Here is a 26175-nt window from a genome sequence, read left to right on the forward strand (position 1 = left end):
GATGTTTCCTACCATGAAGAACAAAATCAAAATCAAACATATAATCATCAACAATCTGATCAATTATCTCAACATGAAAAATAGAATGATCCTCAGATGGATGTTTCATGGCATCAAGAATGTTAAAATGAACAACAATATCACCAAATTCCATCGACAATGTGCCAGCATAAACATCTATCTTGGTTCGGGCTGTTTTTATATATGGCCTACCTAAAATAATTGGAACTGAACCATGGGAAAATACCTCTTCCATATTAAGAACATAAAAATCAACAGGAATAATAAGTTCACCAACCCGAACCAGCACATCCTCTATAAAACCTGCAGGGTAAGCAACACTTCTATTTGCCAAATGAATCACCACATTTGTAGATTGCAAGGGTCCAAGAGATAAAGAATTGAAAATGGACAGAGGCATGACACTAAGTGATTCTCCTAGATCTAGCATGGCATTCTCAAATTTACTGTTCCCAATAATGCAAGGTATACAAAAAGTACCTGGGTCCTTACATTTCTCAGGAATGTGAGGAACCGATTTACCTATCAATGCTGACACATTTCTGCCCATGCTAATCCTTTCATTGCCTTTGAGCTTCCTTTTGTGGGTGCACAGCTCCTTTAGAAACTTGACATATCTTGGAATCTGCTTGATGGCATCTAGCAGAGGTATGTTCACCTCTACTTTCCTGAAGGTCTCCAAGATCTCCTTTTCCACTTCTTCCATATTTTTGTTTGGAATTGCTCTAGGTGGGAATGGAAGAGGGATAAGAGGCTGCTGCAAGTCAGAATTACTAGAAGAAGGTCCACCTGCATGAAAATTTTTGTTAGGAAGCTTTCTCTTTTGCGAAACTATCTCATCCTCTTTTTTAGGTGTAGAATGAAGCTTGACAGGTTCAAGTGCAGGTGCTGCTACTAGTGGAGGCACTTCAATTTGGTTGCCAGACCTCAAGGTGATGGCACTCACATTTTTCAGATTCTGCATAGTTTGTGAAGGCAATTTGTCAGAATTTTGGGACTGAGCTTGGTTCAACTGAGTAGCCATCTACCCCATCTAATTTGTTAGACTCTAAATGGAGGCTCTTGTCTCTTGCTGAAATTGCATATTTTGGATGGTCATTTGTCTCACTAACTCTTCTAAGGAAGGTTAAGGAGGGGCCTTAGTTGCTTGTTGTATTTGTTGTTGTTGCTGCTGTATTGGAGGAGGAACATATGGCTTGCTTGGACCAGCAGCATTCTGGAAAGGAGGGATAGGCTGTTATTGTTGTGGAGGACTTACCCATCTCAGATTTGGATGATTCCTCCAACTTGGATTATATCTATTGCTTGAAAGGTCATAATTATTCTGCTGTTGTTGGTTTTGCTACTGAGGGGGTCTATTATAAATGTTTGCAGCATAAGCTTCAGGTTGCTCATTGACTCCATATTGTTGCAAAGAAGGATAGAGATCTGTATGGTGATCTGTTGAAGAACATAGACCATAGTCTCTTGCAACAGGTGCAAATGTAGATTTTTTATTCATGGCAAGCTGAGTTACTAGGTTGACCAAGGCATCAAGTTTTCCCCCAAGATTTTTATTTTTAGTAGATGAAGATGAATTCATGGCCACCTCATGGACTCCTCTAAGGAAAATAGCATCATTTCTTGCATTGAATTGTTGGGAGTTGGAAGCCATCTTCTCAGTCAAATTCCTAGCCTCAGCATGAGTCATATCACCAAGAGCTCCACCACTGGCAGCATCAATCATACTCCTCTCCATGTTGCTAAGTCCCTCATAGAAATATTGAAGAAGGAGTTGCTCAGAAATCTGGTGGTGAGGACAGCTTGCACACAATTTCTTGAATCTTTCCCAGTACTCATACAAGATCTCTCCACTAAGTTGCCTGATGCCTGAAATGTCTTTTCTGATGGCAGTGGTCCTAGATGCAGGGAAGAATTTCTCCAAGAACACCCTCTTAAGGTCATCCCAGCTGAAAATGGACCTGGGAGCAAGGTGTAGAAGCAAAGCTTCATGAAGAATCTAGAATGATTCAAAGATATTTTGATGATAACAAAGATGATAACAAAAGATGATGACAAAAAGCTCAAAGGTTAATCAAAGAATGAGTTCAAGATATTCAAGATAGAATCAAGAACACTTCAAGATTCAAGAGGAAAGTTGATTTCAAGAATCAAGATTCAAGATTCAAGAGATCAAGATTTCAAGAATCAAAATTCAAGAGATCAAGATTCAAGACTCAAGATTCAAGAATCAAGAGAAGGCTTAATCAAGATAAGTATGAAAAGGTTTTTCTCAAAAATTGAGTAGCACATGGATTTTTCTCAAAACATGTTTACCAAAGAGTTTTTACTCTCTGGTAATCGATTACTAGATTGTTGTAATCAATTACCAGTAACAAAATGGATTTGAAAAAGTTTTCAAATGAATTTACAACGTTCCAATTGATTTCAAAAAGCTATAATCAATTACAATGTTTTGGTAATCGATTACCAGTGTGCTTGAACGTTGAAATTCAAATTCAAATGTAAAGAGTCACATTCTTTCACAAAAAAGCTTTGTGTAATCGATTACACTGATTTGGTAATCGATTACCAGTGATAGTTTCTGAACAAATCAAAAGATGTAACTCTTCAAATAGTTTTTGACTTTTTCAAATTGGTTTTAAGTTTTTCTAAAAGTCATAACTCTTCTAATGTTCTCTTGACCAGACATGAAGAGTCTATAAAAGCAAGGATTTGTTTTGCATTTCAAATCAATCATTCACTAAATCAATCTTTTCCAATTCATTCTTTACACAAGCAAGTTTTCCTCATTGATTTTTGAGTCTCTTTGAACTTCTTCTTCTTTTTCCTTTTGCCAAAAGCTTTCCAAAGTTTCTAGTTTTCTAAACCTTGAAAACTTGTGCTATTCATGTAGAAGCAAATGCCTTTGGTGTTTTGATGATGATCACGATGATTTGATGTAAATGATGCAAATGGGCTTTTCAAGTTTAAATTCTAGACAATGATTCAAGAATACAAGCCACAACATCAAGATGATCACTAGTATTTTAGGAAGGGAATTCCTAATTGATATAGCAAAAGGTTTAGCCAAGTAATTTAAGTTAAAAAGTGTTTTTCAAGAGATTTACTCTCTGGTAATCGATTACCAGAGGATGTAATCGATTACCAGTGGCCAAAAATGATTTACAACAGCTACTAAATATTTGAATTCAAATTTTAGACTATGTAATCGATTACACAATATTGGTAATCGATTACCAGTAGTTAATAAACGTTTTAATTCAAATTTTAAAAGCTGTAATCGATTACCAGACAAGATTTTCAGAAAAATATTTCTAAGAGTCACAACTTCTCAAATGGTTTTTACATGACCACCAATGGTCTATATATATGTGTGACTTAGAACATGAATTTGCTCAGAGTTTTTCAGAACAACAAGTGTTTATTCTCTCAAAGAGCATAATCATTTTATCCTCTTAAGAATTCCTTGGCCAATCCACTTGCAATTCATTAAGGAATCATCTGAGTGCTCAGATTGTAAAATCTATCTCTTTCAAGAGAGATTCATTCTTCCCTTCTTTCTAATTGTCTAAGGGATTAAGAGACCGAGGGTCTCTTGTTGTAAAAGAATTCTGAACACAAAGGAAGGATTGTCCTTATGTGTTCAGAACTTGTAAAAGGATTTTACAAGATAGTGGAACTCTCAAGCGGGTTGCTTGGGGACTGGACGTAGGCACAAGGGTGTGGCCGAACCAGTATAAATCCGAGTTTGCACTTTCTCTTCCCTTAAACTCTTTTATTTATTATTGTTTTATATTTATATTCAGATTGTTCTATTTGAATCAATATTTAAGAAGTTCATTGTTAAGGGAATTTGTAACTTGAATAGAAAGTGAAATAGAATTTTAATTGGGGAAATAGTTTGTAATATCTTAATTCAATCCCCCCTTCTTAAGATATCTGAGGCCACTTGTCTAACAAGTGGTATCAAAGCTTCATTCTTGTATAAAGTTTAGAAGCTTCAAGAAAAATGGCCTCAGCAAACTTCTTATTTCCAGAAGGAAATTCAATCAATAGACCTCCAATCTTTAATGGAGAGGGTTACCACTACCGGAAAACCCGAATGCAAATTTTTATTGAGGCAATAGACTTAAATATTTGGGAAGCCATAGAAATAGGGCCTTATATACCCACCACAGTAGAAAGAATTACAATAGATGGAAGCACATCAAGTGAAAGCATAACAATAGAAAAACCTAGAGATAAATGGTCTAAAGAGGATAGAAGACGAGTACAATACAATTTAAAAGCCAAAAACATAATAACATCTACCCTGGGAATGGATGAATATTTCAGTGTTTCAAATTGTAAGAGTGCTAAGGAAATGTGGGACACTCTACAATTAAAACATGAAGGAACTACAGATGTTAAAAGATCTAGGATAAACACATTAACTCATGAATATGAACTATTTAGGATGAATGCAAATGAAAGCATTCAAGACATGCAAAAGAGATTTACACATATAGTAAATCATCTTGCAGCCTTAGGGAAAGAATTTCAAAATGAAGATCTCATAAACAAAGTGTTAAGATGTTTAAGCAGAGAATGGCAACCTAAAGTAGCAACCATTACTGAATCAAGAGATTTATCTAACATGACTCTTGCTACTCTATTTGGAAAGTTACAGGAACACGAAATGGAATTATTGAGATTACGCCAACATGAAGAAAATGACAAGAAAAAGAAGGGAATTGCTCTTAAAGCCTCATCTTCAATCCAAAAAGAAAATGATAAGGAAAATTATCTAGATGAAAATGATGATCTAAGCCTTTTTGTAAAAAGATTCAACAAGTTTCTTAAAGTAAGAGGAAATCAAAGGCGACCCAATTTTAAATCTAAAAGAAGGACAGAAACTTCATCCTCTACTCCAAAATGCTTTGAGTGCAATCAACCTGGACGTCTGAGGGTTGATTGTCCCATCTTCAAGAAAAAGATGGAAAAGTCTGAAAAGAAAAATTTTAGTGAAAAGAAATTGAAGAAAGCACACATCACATGGGATGAAAATGATATGGAATCTTCTGAAGATTCAGAAAATGAAGAGATAAACCTCTGCCTTATGGCTAAAAGTTATGAAAGTGATGAAGAGGTAACATCTTCAAATAACTTATCCATTTCTTTTGATGAATTACAAGATGAACTTGCTGATTTGCATAAAGAGTCAATTAAACTTGCAAAGTTAGTTTCATCTTCTAAGAAACCAATTTCAGATTTAGAAAATGAAATTTCAAAATTAAACAAAGAATTAGATCATCTTAGAAATGAAGTCTCAATTTCTAAATCAAATGAAAAAGTTCGTATCTCTACTATTTCTGACAAAAAAATATCAGATTCTTGTAGTTGTGAAAAATATGAAAAAGAAATTAAAGAGTTGAAAAACTCACTTGCAAAATTTTCTTATAGTAAAAATAATTTAGATGTCATATTAGGAAAACAAAGATATGTCTCCAATAAGGCTGGAATAGGATATAAATCTGAAAAACAACAAAAATTTCATAAAAACTTCTCTACTTCCACACAAAAATATAATTCTAGTTCTATCACTTGTTTTTACTGTGGAAGAAAAGGACATGGCATATCTACTTGCTACTTTAAGAAAAACTACAACAACATTAAAATGATATGGGTCCCAAAAGGATCTTCAGTTTACACTAACACACAAGAACCCAATAAAGTTTGGGTACCTAAGTCAAAAACTTGATTATGTAGGTGCCTTTGAGGAAGGAGTGGTACATAGATAGCGGATGTTCAAAACATATGACTGGAGATGCATCAAAGTTTACACATATCTCTCCCCAGAAAAGCGGGCATGTAACATATGGTGACAACAACAAAGGTAGAATCCTTGGAGTTGGTAAAATAGGTACAAATTCTTCAAACTCCATTGAAAATGTTCTACTTGTTGAAGGTCTTAAGCATAGCCTGCTTAGTGTTAGTCAATTATGTGACAAAGGCTATCTAGTATCATTTGATTCTCAAAAATGTCTTATAGAACATAAGCATGACATTAATATAAAGCATGGAGGATATAGAGTCAACAATGTATACATGATAGACTTAAGCCTAAAACTAGATAACAATCATTGTTTTCTTAGCAAAGATGATGATCCATGGTTATGGCATAAAAGAATTGCTCACATAAACATGGATCACTAAAACAAATTAATTTCAAAAGATTTAGTAGTTGGTTTGCCTAAATTGAAATTTGAAAAAGACAAACTATGTGATGCATGTCAAAAGGGTAAACAAACTAGAGTCTCATTCAAACCTAAAAATATTGTTTCAACCACTCAACCCTTACAACTATTGCATATGGATTTATTTGGTCCATCTAGAACCATGAGTTTTGGAGGAAATTACTATGCTCTTGTTATAGTTGATGATTTCTCTAGATATACTTGGACATTATTCATAACTCATAAAAGTGATGCATTCCAAGCATTTAGGAAACTTGCTAAAGTTATACAAAACAAGAAAAATTTTAAGATTGCATCCATTAGAAGTGATCATGGGGGTGAGTTTGAAAACAAAGATTTTGAATCATTTTGTGAAGAACATAGTATTGAACACAATTTTTCTGCACCTAGAACCCCTCAACAAAATGGAGTTGTTGAGAGGAAAAATAGGTCATTGGAAGAAATTGCTAGAACTTTATTAAATGATACTTTTCTTCCAAAATATTTTTGGGCTGAAGCCGTCAATACTGCATGTTACATCATGAATAGGGCCTTAATAAGACCCATTTTAAAGAAAACCCCATATGAGTTATATAATGGTAGAAAACCCAACATTTCACATCTACATGTTTTTGGTTACAAATGTTTTGTGCTTAATAATGGTAAAGATAATCTAGGAAAATTTGATGCAAAATCTGATGAAGGCATCTTTCTTGGATATTCATTACAAAGCAAAGCATATATGATATATAATAAAAGAACTATGAATATTGAGGAATCCATTCATGTTACTTTTGATGAATCTAATGCTATCTTGTCAAGAAAGAATATGCTAGATGATATTGCAGAATCTTTAGAACAAATTCATATTCATGGATGAGATTCTAAAGGAAAAGGGAAAGGAAGCAATGAAGATCCTCCAGAAGAAGCCAAATCAAATAATGAACTTCCAAAAGAATGGAAAGCCTCAAAAGATCATCCTCTTGACAGCATTATTGGTGATATCTCAAAAGGGGTAACAACTAGACATTCTCTTAAAGAATTATGTAATTATATGGCTTTTGTATCTATGATTGAACCTAAAAATATAAAAGAAGCCATAGTAGATGATAATTGGATTATTTCCATGCAAGAAGAACTGAGTCAATTTGAAAGAAACAATGTGTGGGAACTTGTAGAGAAACCTAAAAATTATCCCATCACAAGAACAAAATGGGTATTTAGAAATAAGTTAGATGAACATGGAATAATCATTAGAAATAAGGCTAGATTAGTTGCAAAAGGATATAATCAAGAAGAAGGTATAGATTATGAAGAAACATATGCTTCAGTTGCTAGATTAGAAGCCATTAGAATGCTCTTAGAATATGCATCTGTCGCAACATGCCCTTTTGCGGGCGAGCGAGGCGAGGCTCACGGGTGCGCTTTCCAAAGGAGGAAAGATGCGCGGAGTCGCCACCAACGTTTATTTGTGGAAAACGTCGAAAAAACCGAAGGAAACCGGTCAAAATGAAAATTATAAGTTCGGGAGTTGTATTTACATTTGAGGAAGGTATTAGCACCTCTCACGTTTGTCTCAAAGGAAAACAACCTATTTTTTAGAATTGTGAATTTGTGTTATCTTACCTTTTATTTCTTGTTATTTTTTGAGGTCGACAAAAGCGGGGCTTTTGCTCCTACGTACCCTCCATCGAAGAGGAAATCAGACCTACGTAGCTCTTTCTTGAGAGTGAATCAAGCGATTCTTTTTACTTGGAAGGTGATCATTTTAAGGCGTTGGACCTTAAAAATGATCCATTTTACTTGGTAAGAAAAACTGAGATAATAAACTTTCAAATCCTTTTTTAGTGATTTTTTTTGTGGACGAGCTTGACTTGGCGGGTTGATTTTAGCTTTAGTTTCACTTTAGTTATTAGTCAATTCAATTAAGAATGAGAAATCCCAAAGAGAAAGCGTCCGATTGATTTTTCGCTTTATTTTACTAAAGGTATTTTTTTGATTATTATATTATTATTTTACCTCTTTTTTGATTTCCAACGTGGTTACGGCACGACCGAACGGTCGGAATTCATTTTAACAGAAATTAACAGATATTACAAATCAAATGATCGGTGGAACTTTATTTTATTTTTTGATTAGGCGATAAATGACTTAAATAAATGACTGAAGCACGTCAAAAGGGGGTACGGAAAGTAAATGAAAACGAGAATAAAAATACATGAAACAAAATGTGGACCACCACGGCTACATAGAATGAATTGAAAAGCTCGGTTTGAGGTACTTACCAGTTGAAGACTGAAGAAAACGAAGAACGAACGATGAATGTCGAAGAACGGTTGAAAATCTTCGCGTAATTACTCACGGAAACGTTACGGAAGCGCCTCGGCTTGGATTTTCTTCACAGAAACAATTTTCCTCAGCAATTTCGAGAGAATAAGAAGTGCCAAGAAGGCTGAACCCCTTCCCTCTTCACTCATCCCCCTATTTATAGCAAAATGGGGGAGGAGCTTGCCACCCAGCTCGCCCAAGCGAGCAAGGTTGCTTCCTCCTGAAGCAACAACCTTCTAGAGGAAGAATCTGGAAGGCCCAAGTGGGCCTGATTGCTATTTGTACCCCCTTTTTTTACTAAATGCACCCCCTTTACCTTTTTTGGTAATTCTTTTTTCGTAACGTTACGAAACTTTACGAATTTCGTAACGATACTTACTTTCCTTCCGTAAGGTTACGAATCCTTACAGATTATGTATTTACTCTGTTTTAGCTTTCGAAGAAGTTACGAAAAATCACGGATTGCGAAAAACACCTCCTTTCGACTTCCGTCACATTACGGAATTTTCACGGATCGCGTAAGACTGCTTCCTTTTGATTTTCGGCACGTCTCGGGACCTCATATATTGTGCAACAAAGGGTGCCAAGTATCTCAAAGCGGCCAATCAAAGGTTGCATGTCATCAAGTAATAATCCCCGGACGAAATTAGGGTATGACAGTGGCCCCTCTTTACTTACCTTTTATCGGAGATAAGAGGAAAGCAAAGATAAGACACTGATTTCGTCCGTCTCGCCCTTACTGTGATTAGTCCATGACGACTCTCGTCTCTACTCCTTTTTTTTTTCCTGCACAACACAAAACAAAATACAAACAACAACAAAAACAACAATAATATAATATACACGTTTGGCAAAGGAATCAATCGGGAAAATAACAAAGATCATATTTCCCAGTCAAGAGGGTCCGCACTTGACAGTGAAGCATACATTGGAGAATGGAGGATTGCACTAGAGGGTCCATACTACGCAATCATGAAGAATGGCTCCAAACTCATTGGTGGAGGATGCATGAACGAAAACGCAATTCACGGGGTTCCGAAAAAGGGTTGAGAATGGAGAATTGCACTAAGCAATCACTATGCATGACTCCAAACTAGTGGGTGGAGGATGCATGAACGAAAATGCAATTCATGGGGCTTCGAAAAAGGGTTGAGAATGGAGAATTGCACTAAGCAATCACTACGCATGGCTCCAAACTCGTGGGTGGAGGACACATGAACGAAAACGCAATTCATGGGGCTCCGAAAAAGGGTTGAGAATGGAGAATTGCACTAAGCAATCACTACGCATGACTCCAAACTCGTGGGTGGAGGATGCATGAACGAAAACACAATTCATGGGGCTCCAAAAAAGGGTTGAGAATGGAGAATTGCACTAAGCAATCACTACGCATGGCTCCAAACTCGTGGGTGGAGGACGCATGAACGAAAACGCAATTCATGGGGCTCCGAAAAAGGGTTGAGAATGGAGAATTGCACTAAGCAATCACTACGCATGACTCCAAACTCCTGGGTGGAGGATGCATGAACGAAAACGCAATTCATGGGGCTCCGAAAAAGGGGTAGGCAGGATCGAATGGTCCACCGGTTTTTTTTCCACCTAAAAAGGCAAACACGCTTTTTGCAAAGAAAAATAAATCATTCGCGAGAGCACCATATCTTAGAAAAACAATATACTTATGCCACGGGTAATCTTCCTTGTACCCGAAAATGAAAGGCAGGATGTCAACTTTTAGCTTTTGAATGAACATTCAGGGGAAACATCGGGTTAAGCTGAAACTGGAATAAATCACTCATAGTGTATAAAAAACTCACACAGGCAAGTGTTTTACCCTAATCCCAAACCATAACTGCACCACAACTTTATTTTGCACACGATTTCCTATCGAATCAAAGATCGCACGTACGATCACGGATCAATAGGATTTTCTCAAGGGTAGTGTTTTTTTGAGAGGAAACTGGGTGTTCCGGTCTTTTCCTCTTTATTTATGTGGGGCGGGATATCACCAGTCAAGAATGATTTTAAGTGGCAATCTGAAAGGAAGAACCACCAAAAAAGGGGTTTTCCTTTGCCGGCAGTCACTTACTTTGCCGAAAATTTATCTGGCTTGAAGAATTTCTGTTCTCTTTCTTCCATTGATCGGGAATTACTCTGTTTTCCTCTGATCTTTTCCTTTTCCACTCCCTTTCGATCTTCGATTGGGAATCCTTCTTTTTCTTTCCTTTTTTATTGTTCTTTTCTTTGTTTTCATATTTTTCTTTTTTCTTACTTTCCATTTCTTCCTTTTCTTTCTTTTCACTTCTCCTTCTCCTTTCCTTTCTTTGGGAAATCGGGTTTTAGCATTCTATTCGCTCTCCTTTGAGGAGATTTCGCTGTCTTTTGCTTCGGGGGAAAGGATGAGGATTCTTTCAATAGGCCAAGGTTCAAAAAAAGTCTAAGGTTGTGTCAATGGGGTCTTTTATCATGGGAACCCGATCTTGATATCTGGGGCAAAACAAATTTGGGTGTCAAGGTGTCGGTCTCGGACCGAACTTCCATATTATTCCACAAGGCACGTGCAACAATGATGATTTGGAAACAACGTGCAAAATTAGTCATGGCCACAGCCAGGTGGGCACTCAAGCATCCCGTTCATGGCATTGTGATACTACGGTTGGGAATTTACACAAACAGACCCAATGTTTCCCAATTATGTTCTTTCATCAGTTCAACGAATCCATCCATTCTTATCTCGGTTATTCAGGAAAATAAACTCTTAGCGTCAATTTCTTGTTTCCAGAAGATATGTTTGCTCTCTACGAATGATTTATGCTTCCTAACTATAACATGTCGACCTTCGATGTCTTCCTTTCTTTTTTTTTTGTTTCATTTTTATATTCACAAAACTATACACCTATGGCCCTCTATGAGGAAAACTTTTCTTTGTACATCTACATTCTTATACATGACAAAACTTTTTCTGGACACGCATTAGAACTCTTTTTCTTTATGTCACACAGTCTATATACAAACCCTATTCATGTCCGAAGATTTTTTTCGTTTTTCCCAACACACACCTGTGGTTCATACAAAAGTTTCTTTATATACACTCGTTGCTCACACACACGAGAATTTCTTTCCACGCATCATTTACACACACAAAAATCCTTCTATACACATTTTCCTTTTACATACATATATAAAAAAACCATTTTTCTTTTTCTTTATATACGTAGACATTTTATTCACAACGCTTCTTTCTTTTTATCGTGATTTTGGTTCATTTTATTTTTATTTTGGACGATGTTCCTAAAAATGAAAAATTCTACACGATTCCGGAACTTCAACAAACACTATTGACAACAACGAAGTAAATACTAACGTAACAGTTCAAACGACATGTATGCACAAAACAAAGGTCAACCAAAATGAAACAAACGTTAGTCCCTCAGTTATAAAACAAGATAGCATACAAATGATAAATGATGGAACATACGAATTTGGGGATCCCACGGACATGTGGCTCCACATGCCCCCAGACTCTTGGGTCATGGTAACCAAAGGTGGGGTGGTCGACAAAAGCAGGGCTTTTGCTCCTACGTATCCTCAATTTGTGATGAGGAACTCAGACCTACGTAGTTCTTGATAACTGTGAGACTAAAAATAGTCTCGGTGTTTTCTTCACCAAAATGTGAACATGCTTTAGTAAAGAGACAAAACTTCCAACTGATCAGAGAAACATATTCTTTTTGGATGAAAAACAATGTGTCTATCGGGGAAGGAGAGTATGCTGATGAAATTTTCTCATAACCATAAATGAGATTTTGGATGTTAGCATTTCGTTTCTAAATGACTATTTAGAGGAAGCACTAGGTTCAACAAAAATAGAAGAAAATCACTCAAAGTGTATCAATCTCACACAGGTAAGTGTTTTATCCTAATTCCAAACCATAGATATGTCATGACTTGATTTTGCAAATCATTTCCTATCAAATCAAAGATTACATGCGTGATCATGGATCAATAGGACTTATTTTGGGAATGGTTTTTAGGTGGGGAATTTGGCTTTGAGTGTTTTTGGCCTTTTCCTTTTTTTGTTTTTGTTTAGTGTGTGGCGAGAAAGTCGCTAGCGCATAGGATTTTGTCGGCAATCAAAGGGAGAGGACCACTTTAGGTCGTGGTTTCCTTTTTCTTGTTCACTTGGTGACAATTCTGTATTGTTCAGATATTGTCTGGCCCAAAGACCTTTCTGGATGTTTCTTCAGTTTCTCCCGATCCTTGATCGAGAATTTTCTTTCCGTTTTTTTTTTTGCTTTCTCCCCTTCTTTGATTGGGAATTTTCTCTTTTTCTTCTTCTTTTTTGTTTTCTTCCGAGGGCGAGGATTGACATTCTCACCCTGGGTCAAGGTTTATGATAAGTTGGGATTTTGGCTCAAGGCTTGTAAAATGGCTGGTCATGATATATGTCAAGGTTTGGCCAGCGGATCGGGAATAAAAGGGATGTCCTACATTATTTCCATGATACACATGCAACAATAATGATTAGGAAATTTTATGCAAAACTGGTCATGCATGCACCCATGTGGACACTCAAGCATCAAGTTTTTATGGTCATGTGACACTAGGGCTCAGGATTCATTTTCCCTATTTTTCCCTATTTTAAGTCAACCCAGTGTTTCCAAAATATGTTCTTTTATCAAATCATGCATTCATCTGAGTCCATTTTGGGCATTCGGAAAATTTTCACAGCATTCACTCTTCAGGTGTATACACATTTTTTTTCAAAAACTGGTTAAGATCAGATAAATCTTTCAAAGAAAAGTTGGAAATTATCTTTTTTCACAAGCATGTTGTTTTTTAGCTAGACAACTTTTATTTTTTATATCTTTTTATTTTCTATATTTTTTTTCTTCCTTCTTATTCTTTTCTTGCTCGCTCTCTTTTTGCTCTCTTTTTTTTCCATGAGGTATTTTGCTACCTAAACATACGTATATTTTTGTGAAGTATTTTGCTATATACGTGCGTGTCCCAGGTATCTTGCTACCTAAACATACATATATATGTTTTATGGGATATTTTTGCTATATACATGCATATCCAAGGTATCTTGCTACCTAATCATACATATATATATTTTGTGAAGTATTTTTGCTACATACATGCATATTCAAGGTATCTTTCTACCTAAACATACATATATATATTTTGTGAAGTATTTTTTTGCTACATACATGCATATCCAAGGTATCTTGCTACCTAAACATACATATATATATATATATATTGTGAGGTATGACTACCTTCCGAGCTTGTGCTTGTTTTATTTAAATTCCTAGGATCATGAGCAACTAGGTGTGTCCTGCTATGACTTGAGAAACAAAGGTGATCAAATAACAAGCAGAGATTTAAAAGGTACTAGGTTGCCTCCTAGTAGCGCTTCTTTAACGTCTTGAGCTGGACGCGTAATGGCTTGTCGGTCACGGACCTTGTACTTTTACTTATCCCTGGCTTCGGACTTGGCTGCCTGCTGGTCGGCCACGGGTCGTAGGCGACGCTCTAACCTTTTTGTGGATGAGTTGAGGTGATCTCTAGAGGTGGTGGCGGCGCGCCTGTTGCCTGCTGCCGGCCATCCCTAGGCTGCTATGGTGTTTCGCCCTGCGCCTGTCTGGGGCCGCAGTACTTCTTGATGAAAGCTCAATTGGTAGGGGGCTGATGACCTTGCTGGGGCCGACGGGCACCCTGTAGGACTGACAGAGGCCCGTAACCAGAGCTGGAAACCCCAGGGCCCTGTTGGACTTCTTCGGGTCCACTGGGCATCTTGTGGGCGCGATCCCTGCAAACAATAGATGACATCAGAAATCGATTGAGTCACGTGCATACTTACCTATGTCACGATGGCATGACCTCGTTGGGGGGACGGGCACCCTGTAGGACTGACAGAGGCCCGTAACCAGAGCTGGAAACCCCAGGGCCTTGTTGGACTTCTTCGGGGCCACTGGGCGTCTTGTGGGCGCGATCCCTGCAAACAATAGATGACATCAGAAATCAATTGAACCATGTGCATACTTACCTATGTCATGACGGCACAGACCAACCGATACATCTGCAGGGGGAGATTGGCATTGTGGTCGCAGGGCAGAATGTTGCTAAATAGCAACGTCATCCATATCTATGTAAGAGTGGTCATGTTGGTGCGCATGATCCGCACTCATCTTTTTGCAGCGGCACGGGTGAAATTGCCCCGGTATGCATACTAGATGCGTGATAGCCTCCCTCTCTGGATGTGCTCGAACAGTTGGTCGCCTTCCAATATCAGGGGGTGGCCCAGGAACTAATAAAAGGAAACTACTGGGCCCTTAACCGGGAGCGCAAGTCTCGGTTAAGCATCTAAGGGCAAAGGACCTTATATTCTCTTAAGGTGTGGATATGGAGCACACTGAAAATGAGGACGCATAGCCCTCTAAAGGCGAGGGTGTGCAGCCCCCTGCAGGCGAGGATGTGCAGTCCTCTGATGGCGAGGACATATAGTCCTCTAAAGGTGATAGGTACTAGTACCTAAGGGTCCACCTTTATGAGAAAGCAAGAGATCGACTCATCGAGAGGGCCGGTCATCCAAAAAGATTGGACACGAGATGTAGGAAATCTATGCAGTTAACATGATTTTTAGGGATGCAGACGCATGCAACCTTTGTTGTGAAATTTGGTAACGCTGACCTCATATGAAACAATGCAATGCAATGGAAAGTTATACAATGTTCATGACATTCTTTCCCTATTTTGTGATTTTGATTTTGATTTAATCTTTTTGGAAAACACAGATTGACTGTCCTTTTGAAAAAGGTGATAATTCATGCAACCTTATCCTATCTTTTGCAAATCTCTCTGGGACCTCCCTCAGAGTGTATGTTCTGTTTGATTTAGTCACTTGACCATTTTGGAGTGACGGCAATGGAGTCGTTTGACGTTTAATCAATCTATTGAAATTCCAGGGCTTGTCTCCCTTTTTTTTCTTGTTTAAAAACATCGACGGGTGAGAACTTTTGATCTGCCCTTATGTTCACTTGAGGCTCATGCATGATGCCCCTCATTGCCCAAGTGTAAGGCTTTGAGGTACCAATTGTTATCTTTCGTCATGACCTTGTAGCTGGGAACCTATTGGGTGAAAACTTCTAATCTGCCTCTAGGTTCGCTTGAGGTTTTTGCATGGTGCCTTTCATTGCCCCAGTGTAGGGCTTAGAGGTACCAATTGTTGTCTTGTTTTCACAACCTCGTAGTGAGGAAGAATGAAAGAAGCAGTTGATTCTTGCAAAAAGAATTTTCCAAGGACGAGAAATAGTTGAAGGATTTTTCAGTTGATGGATTAAGCCAAATGACTCCTATGTAGAAGCAAAATGTTTTGATGTCTTGATGATGCTAAAGGATCAAGTGCTTCTAAGTTTTATTCAAGACAAGAATCCAAGAAAATCAAGATATATGATCAAGTTGATCTCTAGAATCTTTAGGAAGAAGTTTTCAAATTGAAAAAACAAAAGGTTTGGCCAAAGAATTCTATCATTTCAAATTGAGATTTGCTCTCTGGTAATCAATTACTAGCAGCTGAAAATGTTTATAACAGTCACTAGAAATTTGAATTCAAAATTTATAATGTGTAATTGATTACACATGGATGGTAATTGATTACCAGCAGTTTATTGAACGTTTTAATTCAAATTTTTAAAACCTGTAATCGATTACACAAGTCTTGTAATCGATTACCAGATGGGATTTTCAGAAAATAATTTCCAAGAGTCACATCTATCAAATGTTTTATGAATGGCCATCAAAGGTCTATTTATATGTGACTTGGAAACACGAATTTAAAGAGAGTTTTCATTGCCCAAAAAGTTTTATCCTCTCAAAAGATTAAGAGTTTTTCTAAACTGAAATGTCTTTATCCTCTCAAAAAGATTCCTTGGTCAACCACTTGCATATTCAATAAGGAATTTTGATTGATCTTCATTATACAATCTATCTCTTTTAAGAGAGATTTCTTCTTCTCTTCTTCTTATTTCTGAAAAGGGATTAAGAGACCGTGGGTCTCTTGTTGTAGAGGATTCCTGAACACAAGGGAAGGGTTGTCCTTGTGTGGTTCAAACTTTGTAAAAAGAGTTTTACAAAGAGAATGGAAAATCTCAAGTGGGTTGCTTGAGGACTGGACGTAGGCATGGGAAGTGGCCGAACCAGTATAAATCAAGTTTGCATTCCTCTCTTCCCTTAAACTTATTTTATTTATTTCTATTTATCTTTTGCTTTAAATAAATTTATTTTGAATTGTCTTTTGAGTAATTCATGTTAAGGGTGCATTGTTAATCCAAAAAGAGAGAGTGAAAGTTTAATTGGGGAATAGTCTTTGTATCTTAATCCAACCCCCCTTCTTAAGATAACTGAGGCCATTTGTCAGACATCCTATTCTTGATAACTCACTTCTCTCTAAAAAGACAAACTTTCCGGAATGATAAAATGAGGTCACATGAACGTCTTGAAAACACAGTCAATCAAATGCTTTTTTTTAACCCCTTTTTTTATATGTATTTTGAAACTTATTTGTTTTGAACTTTACTCGTTGTTTTACGGCACCCCCACCAACGTGCAAGACGAGTAATCTCTGATTGAATGGTCTTGGAAGTCTAAACTCAGGATCACAGGTCGCTTGAGCAAATAGACCAATGGCTTGCACCAAATTCTGGTGAAAGTTGAAAATCCTGATGAGCCATTAGAGACATCTAACAACAGCTTTCAAAATTGCCCCATGTGTGGCATCTCTTGTCAATGTCAAGATTTACACGCGATGCTCCTCAAATTTCAGCCAGCCCGCATCAATTAGACCTTGCACCTTACGCTTCAGGCCCCTACAATGCTCAATAGAATGCCCCGGGGCTTCTCCATGACAAGCACATGTTGCGTTCGAGTCGTATTCTCGGAGAAATGGAGGTTGATGAACCTTGGTTGGGGTTATGGCTACCATTGAATTATCAAGTAGATATGGGAGCAAGTCAGCATAGGACACCGGAATTGGGGTGAATTCTACAGGCTTTCTCGCTGCAAAAATCATTTCTTGGTTGGTGTTTTTGGATTGTGCTAAAGGTGATGTTCGTCATTGGAAGTGCGGTAGACAGACTTTGTGGTTGTTTTAGGGATGGCCTTTGTGAATAACTGGGCAGTGGGTAAGGAGAAGGTTGGTTATTGGATGAGTAATGACATTGTTGGGTTGGTGGGAAACTTGGCTGTATAGGAATGGCAGTCACAGCATGGGCTTCTCCCTCATTCTCACCCTCTTCATTTGCCCTAGTTTTTTTTTTTTTTTTGCATTTATCAAAGCATGATGATCAGATTTGCCTCTTTTTAGACCCACTTTGATCCTTTCGTCGGTGAAGACCATATCATCAAAGCTTGAAGGTGTGTAGTCCACCATCTTTTCATAGTAGAATACTGGTAATGTGTCTACTATCATTGTTATCATTTTTTCTCCGTCATTGAGGTGCCACTTGAGCTGCCAGGTCTCTCCACCTTTGGGCGTATTCTTTTGAAGGATTTGTGCCCCCTTTTTGTACATGTTTTGTAGTTGTATCTTATCCGAAGCCATTATATTGACACTGCCTAACGAAGGCAACCATTAGGTCCTTCCAAGAATGGACTCGGGAAGGTTCGAAGTTAGTGTACCAAGTAACAGCTACCCCAGTAAGACTTTCTTGGAAGGAATGCATCAGCAATTCCTCATCTTTTGCATATGCCCCCATCTTCCGATAATACATCTTTAGAGGGTTCTCGGGGCAAGTAGTCCCCTTGTACTTGTCAAAGTCCAGCACCTTGAACTTGGGAGGGGTGATGATATTGGGTACTAGGAACAACTCTTTTAGGTTAGCAAAGGCATAATCTTCACCTCCTTCAATGGCCCTAAGCCTTTCCTCTAGATGATCCAACTTTCCCATTTCTGCCATAGCGTGAGGGTTTTTTCTTGTTGTGGAATGCAAGAGGTGTAGCTGGAGGTGATACTGAGGGCCTTCCGAAGTGTTTTCAAGGGGTATACCACCAACTGCTTACCCTTCAGTGGCATATCCGAGCCAAGGCTTGAAGTCGGCTAGATTGTGATGGGGAATTTCATGTGTCTCCCCCACGGTTTAAGAGACATGTGCATGATCAGTTTGGGGTTGTTGGCTCTCAATGCGTATAGGAGTGGAGTTATTGACATTATTATTGGGAGTGTACGCCACATTGGGTGGCGTATAGTTGAGAGGCAAGCCATACGGCGTGAAGGCATGCTCGTTTTGAATTTGCACATCATGGGGTTGTCCGTACTTCCTAAATCTTTGCCTACCATATCTTAGGTTGGATTATTCATTTGGTTGATGCCGGATGGGGACATCAGGTTCACCTTAGCAACAACGCTGGTAGCGGCAATTGCAACCGCATTGGCTTCCATTATCTTCTTCACGCTCATTATGGCCTCCATCATTGCGGCCATTTGCTCTTTCATGGCCTCCATGTCGGCCTCCATCTACTCTTGTACCTCCTCCGCTATATCCATTACTCTAGCTCTTGCGCGGGTTCGGTAAGGGCACCATAAAGAATGTTTTTTTTTATATATAACAATGATTAAGTTCTTTTTTTTTTCAAGGAAAGAATGTAATGAGCAAGGCAACCAATGAAAAGCATTGATGTACGCGAATGATGCATAGTTGAAGTATTGCAAATTTTTACGCAGGACATGGGGTTGAATCAATTAAGATTTTCAACATGGTCCATGACATCTTTGTCAAGGTGAAGCTGGAAGTAACAAGGATATCAACAATCCTAAACGTGTTTGGCAGTAGACGAAGCAATGATGTAACACGATCCATCTTTTGCCCCAATTTTTGCAAAATGGTTACTTCCATGCTTCAACTTGACTCGATGAACCTTTTCGTAAAAGCGCGAGCTTGGTTCAACCCCATAACCCAGGGAATGGCAATTTTGATCGCCAATACTTCAACAACATTTCATAGGGATGAAAGACTCGAGAATACACATGCTATGCATGGAAAATGTAATTATGAGATTGAGATGCCCAAAGAGACATCCTTTCTTAATTAACCACGCATTAGGTATCATGCTCAATCATTTTGTTTTGTTGTTTGTGTTTTTTTTTTTTTTTTTAGAAATGGGTTTATGATCCCAACATGGTTGGCTCATGGTACCTAACACATGCAACTAAGAATGCATCATGAATTTTCATGCTTCCCTTTTTTTTGTTTTTGTTTTGTAGAGGAAAATACAAGGATCATGTATGAGCAAACATGTAGAACAAAAAGTATGTTGAACGCATATGCATGATGATGCAAAATGGGAATGTGATAACGGACAAATGCAGGAATGATATGTTCATTATGATGCTGAAGAGATGTTTATGCGGTGCATGATATGAATGCATTTACGGACACGAGAGCCCGGAAAATCATCTCTCCTTACTGCGCATTTGGGGGCGCAGTGCCCCATGTGTGCAGTTAAGAAGACGATATGGATCTTTCGACTTCCCATGACAAAAGACGAGACCCACATACAACGCATGTGTGACGGCATGATGCAGATGCGCAAAAGCGCAACAGGGGGATGCATAGAGTACGACAATATCCATAAATAATTACAAGCAAAGGCGTATATGACATTTAGGACTACATGCATAGCAGTGTTTAAAACGGCACGCAGCGTACTTGCTCCATGCCCCTATTTTAGGGACCTACAGGATAGTATCTAGGGGTCTCTAATAACTACTCCCAATGATTCATAACTCACATGGCCATTTTCTAGAGGTATCATCACTCAAGATAATAATATTGTGGCGGTATGGAATACCAACGACAACATATTATAAAGAGAGAAAGCTCTAGACGAGGTTTCACTATTATCAAGCAAGTCGGAGACCTAGCATGATCATAGATTCACCTCCACTCCTTGGATTCCCATGAACCCGGGTATAGGGCCCATTTTTTACTCAAACCCGTGGGTGCTTAGTGTAAAAATGTGAAAAAAGACAGCAGTTATTTACACTTTACACAGTTCAATAAATGCACACACAAGGTTTCACAATTCTACAATTCCTTAGAATAGGCCTAACTCACAAAAAGGTCCCCAACGGAGTCGCCAACTGTCGCAACATGCCCTTTTGCGGGCGAGCGAGGCGAGGCTCACGGGTGCGCTTTCCAAAGGAGGAAAGATGCGCGGAGTCGCCACTAACGTTTATTTGTGGAAAACGTCGAAAAAACCGAAGGAAACCGGTCAAAACGAAAATTCTAAGTTCGGGAGTTGTATTTACGTTTGAGGAAGGTATTAGCACCTCTCAAGTTTGTCTCAAAGGACAACAACCTATTTTAAAGAATTGTGAATTTGTGTTATCTTATCTTTTATTTCTTTTTATTTTTTGAGGTCGACAAAAGCGGGGCTTTTGCTCCTACGTACCCTCCATCGAAGAGGAAATTAGACCTACGTAGTTCTTTCTTGAGAGTGAATCAAGCGATTCTTTTTACTTGGAAGGTGATCATTTTAAGGCGTTGGACCTTAAAAATGATCCATTTTACTTGGTAAGAAAAACTGAGATAATAAACTTTCAAATCCTTTTTTAGTGATTTTTTTGTGGACGAGCTTGACTTGGTGGGTTGATTTTAGCTTTAGTCTCACTTTAGTTATTAGTCAATTCAATTAAGAATGAGAAATCCCAAAGAGAAAGCGTCCGATTGATTTTTCGCTTTATTTTACTAAAGGTATTTTTTTATTATTATATTATTATTTTACCTCTTTTTTGATTTCCAACGTGGTTACGACACGACCGAACAGTTGGAATTCATTTTAATAGAAATTAACAGATATTACAAATCAAATGATCGGTGGAAATTTATTTTATTTTTTGATTAGGCGATAAATGACTTAAATAAATGACTGAAGCACGTCAAAAGGGGGTACGGAAAGTAAATGAAAACGAGAATAAAAATACATGAAACAAAATGTGGACCACCACGGCTACATAGAATGAATTGAAAAGCTCGGTTTGAGGTACTTACCAGTTGAAGACTGAAGAAAACGAAGAACGAACGATGAATGTCGAAGAACAGTTGAAAATCTTTGCGTAATTACTCACGGAAACGTTACGGAAGCGCCTCGGCTTGGATTTTCTTCACAGAAACAATTTTCCTCAGCAATTTCGAGAAAATAAGAAGTGCCAAGAAGGCTGAACCCCTTCCCTCTTCACTCCTCCCCCTATTTATAGCAAAATGGGGGAGGAGCTTGCCACCCAGCTCGCCCAGGCGAGAAGGGTTGCTTCCTCCTGAAGCAACAGCCTTCTGGAGGAAGAATCTGGAAGGCCCAATTGGGCCTGATGGCTATTTGTACCCCCCTTTTTACTAAATGCACCCTCCTTCTATTTTTTTGGTGATTCTTTTTCCGTAACGTTACGAAACTTTATGAATTTCGTAACGATACTTATTTTCTTTCCGTAAGGTTACGAATTCTTACGGATCATGTATTTACTCTTTTTTAGCTTTCGAAGAAGTTACGGAAACTCACGGATTGCGCAACAACACCTCCTTTTGGTTTCCGCCACACTATGGAATTTCACGGATCGCATAACCCTGCTTCCTTTTGACTTCCAGCGCGTCTCGAGACTTACATATTGTGCAACAAAGGGTGCCAAGTGTCTTGAAATGACCAATCAAAGGTTGCATGTCATCAAGTAATAATCCCCAGACGAAACTAGGGTATGACAGCATCCATAATGAATTTTAATCTTTATCAAATGGATGTTAAAAGTGCTTTTCTAAATGGCTTAATTCAAGAAGTATATGTTGAACAACCACCAGGTTTTGAAATATTGGATAAGCCAAATCATGTTTATAAATTGAAAAAGACTTTATATGGCTTGAAACAAGCCCCTAGGGCTTGGTACGAGCGTCTAAGTAAGTTCCTTTTAGAAAAGGACTTTTCTAGAGGAAAAGTGGATACTACTCTTTTTATAAAGAGAAAATCACATGATATTTTATTAGTTCAAATTTATGTTGATGACATTATTTTTGGATCCACAAACGAATTGTTGTGCAAGGAATTCTCCCATGACATGCAAAGTGAGTTTGAAATGTCAATGATGGGAGAACTTAACTTCTTTCTTGGATTGCAAATTAAACAAACTAAGGATGGTATCTTTGTCAATTAATCCAAGTATTGCAAAGAGTTAATCCACAAATTCGACATGGAAAATGCTAAGCACATGGCTACACCAATGAGCATTGCTTGCTATCTAGATAAAGATGAAACCGGTCAGTCAATAGATGTTAAGCAATATTGAGGTATGATCGGATCACTTCTTTATTTATCTGCTAGCAGGCCTGATATAATGTTTAGTGTGTTTATGTGTGCTAGATTTCAATCAAATCCTAAACAATCACATCTTAGTGTTGTTAAAAGAATCATTAGATATTTGGTAGGCACTACAAACATAGGTTTATGGTATCCAAGAAATTCCACATGCACCTTAATTGGATATTCTGATTCAGACTTTGCTGGTTCTAAAACAGATAGAAAGAGCACTAGTGGAACTTGTCAATTCATTGGATCTGCTCTAGTTTCTTGGCACAGTATGAAACAAAATAGTGTTGCTTTATCCACTGCAAAAGCGGAATATATTTCTGCCGGCAGTTGTTGTGCACAAATCTTATGGATGAAGCAACAACTTTCTGATTATGGAATCCTTCTTGACCATATACCTATTAGATGTGATAATACAAGTGCAATTAATCTCTCCAAGAATCCAGTTCAACACTCTAGAACTAAACATATAGAAATTAGGCACCATTTTCTTAGAGATCATGTCCTAAAGGGAGATTGTGTATTAGAGTTTGTTGATACTAAGAATCAACTTGCTAATATTTTCACAAAACCTCTCCCCAAAGAAGCATTCTTCTCTATTAGAAGGGAATTAGGCCTCTTAGATATTAGTGATTTAGAAAAATAAGGATTGATTGATTAATTTACTCTTATGATTGATTGTTTATATGTTACTTTGATTGATTTTGTTTAAATTCTTGTTATTATGATAGAATTTATGAATTCCTGTGTGTTTTATATTTGAATGATTGAATTAAGTGCATTAGTAGTGATAATTAATCATATTAGATGTATTTAGCATAGACATAGGTAATTTTTTTAGAAACTAGCCTAGTTTATGCTCTGGTAATCGATTACCATCCAGTGTAATCGATTACACAAGAACAGGCAGCCTGTAATTGATTACAACACCCTGTAATCGATTACCAGAAGGCTTATTACTCATGTAATCGATTACCAATCCTTGTAATCGATTACAACTCGTCCTCGTCTATAAATACCCATGAAACCAGAGTTGCTGTGCAGCCAAGACTTCTCCTCGTGCCTCCTCTATCCCTAAATCTTCAAACCTTTGTATCTTACTCAAATCTTCACCAAAACACGTCCCGTAAAGCCCAATCTCCCTCTTTTTCACTCCTCTTTCACTTCCACCGATTGAAATTCACTAAAACTTGATCAAATGGCAGAACCATCGAAGAAGAGAAAGGGATCATCCTCCACTGCCGCTGCTGCTTCCCATCGCCGCCACGGACCATCCGAAGCACCCACAACACCTATTTATCCCTCTTTGTCATCTCCAAGATCATCCACGTTGTTTTCATCCGATGATCAGTGTCTACGGTACCTTTCTCAATTTTCTTCTAGGATCATCTTAGACCCTAAGTACCTAGACGTAGATTTCTTTAATGATGAAACATTTGATTGCTATCAAGTGTTTCAAAATTCTGGCCTGGTTGATTTCATGTCCTTAAAATTGCCACATTATCCTGAACTTGTAAAGGTCTTCTACTGCAATTTAAAATTCAGGATGGCATGATTTCTTCTGAGGTGCATGGTATTCCTATGATCATTGATCAATCATTGTTATTTTCTTTAACTCATTTACCCAGTCAAGGTGCACCTTTTGAGGGCACCATTGTTGATGACTGGAAATTTGATTATTCTAGTCATGATGCTCGCCATATGGTCTGCAATGACCAGGCTGAAATGACCGGTAGATTGCTGGTCCGGTCATTAACATTTGATATTCGCATCATGCACTATATAATTGTTAGAATTTTGCTTCCCCGGTCTTCAAATTTGGCACAAGCCTCTGAGGAGGATTTGATTCTGATGTGGGCTTTCCTTACCGGTCGTCAGATCGACTGGGCTCACTTGGCTCGGTACCAAATGCATAAGGCATTACGGGCCAATGCATCTCTCCCTTACCCTCAATTGATAACTTTGTTTCTGCGTCATTTTCAAATTCCGCTTGATGATGAACCATTTGTTCAAGTCAAGCGTTCCTTTGCAATTGGTGCTGGTGCAGTGACTTCCTTTGGATACCATAAGGATCGGAATGGTCAATGGCTGAAGAAAGACGCACTCCCTCCTCAAGATGAGCGTACTCCTTCACCTCCTCCTCAGCGAGATGATTCAGCAGTCATGACTAAAGTTCTTTCCGAATTACAGGGTCTTCGTTCTTATGTTGGTGAACGTTTCGACTCATTGGATACACGTTTTGCCGGAATGGATATTCGCCTCACACAGCTTGAAGAGGATGTGGGTTACATTCGTTAGAGTTTCGATCTTCCACCACCACCTCCACCTTCTTTGAATTTAGTTTCTAATTATATGTCTCTTATAAGCCGTGTATTTTTGCTATGCTACTTAGATTATTATTTTTAGTACTTTATTTATCTTGTAGTATTTGGATTTCAGACTTTTATGCTTTGATACTATGTGGTTTTGAATTTTGAACTGTTTGGATTCTGGTTTGGTTATGTCTTATTTATGAGTTTGGTTGGTTATGCCTTATACTTTGTAATTAATCTGTTTCCACTTCATTATTATATTTGTTTTGATTCCCAAGTACTTTGGCTTTTTCATGTTGCCAAAGGGGGAGAAAAATGGGGTGTAGAAAGGCTTAGAAAAAGCTTAGAAATCAAGTGATCATCAATTCCAAAACATAGGGGGAGTGAACGCCAAATTTTATATATATACATTGCTTGCTTGTAACTTGATTTCAGGACTTATATTGTCATCATCAAAAAGGGGGAGATTGTAGAAGCAAATGCCTTTGGTGTTTTGATGATGATCATGATGATTTGATGCTGTCATACCCTAATTTCGTCCGGGGATTATAATTTGATGATATACAACCATTGATTGGCCGCTTCGAGATGTTTGGCACCCTTTGTTGCACAATATGTGAAGTCCCGAGACGTGCCGAAAATCAAAAGGAAGCAGGCTTACGCGATCCGTGAAAATTCCGTGATGTGACGAAAATCGAAAGGAGGTATTTTTCGCAATCCGTGAGTTTTCGTAACTTCTTCGAAAGCTAAAAAAGAGTAAATACATAATCCGTAAGAACTCGTAACCTTGCGGAAGGAAAATAAGTATCGTTACGAAATTCGTAAATTTTCGTAACGTTACGGAAAAAGAATTACCAAAAAAGGTAGAGGGGGTGCATTTAGTAAAAAGGGGGGTACAAATAGAAATCAGACCCACTTGGGCCTTCCAGATTCTTCCTCCAGAAGGTTGT

Source organism: Glycine max, chromosome 2 (genome assembly GCF_000004515.6).
Source record: "Glycine max cultivar Williams 82 chromosome 2, Glycine_max_v4.0, whole genome shotgun sequence".
Lineage (NCBI taxonomy): Eukaryota > Viridiplantae > Streptophyta > Magnoliopsida > Fabales > Fabaceae > Glycine > Glycine max.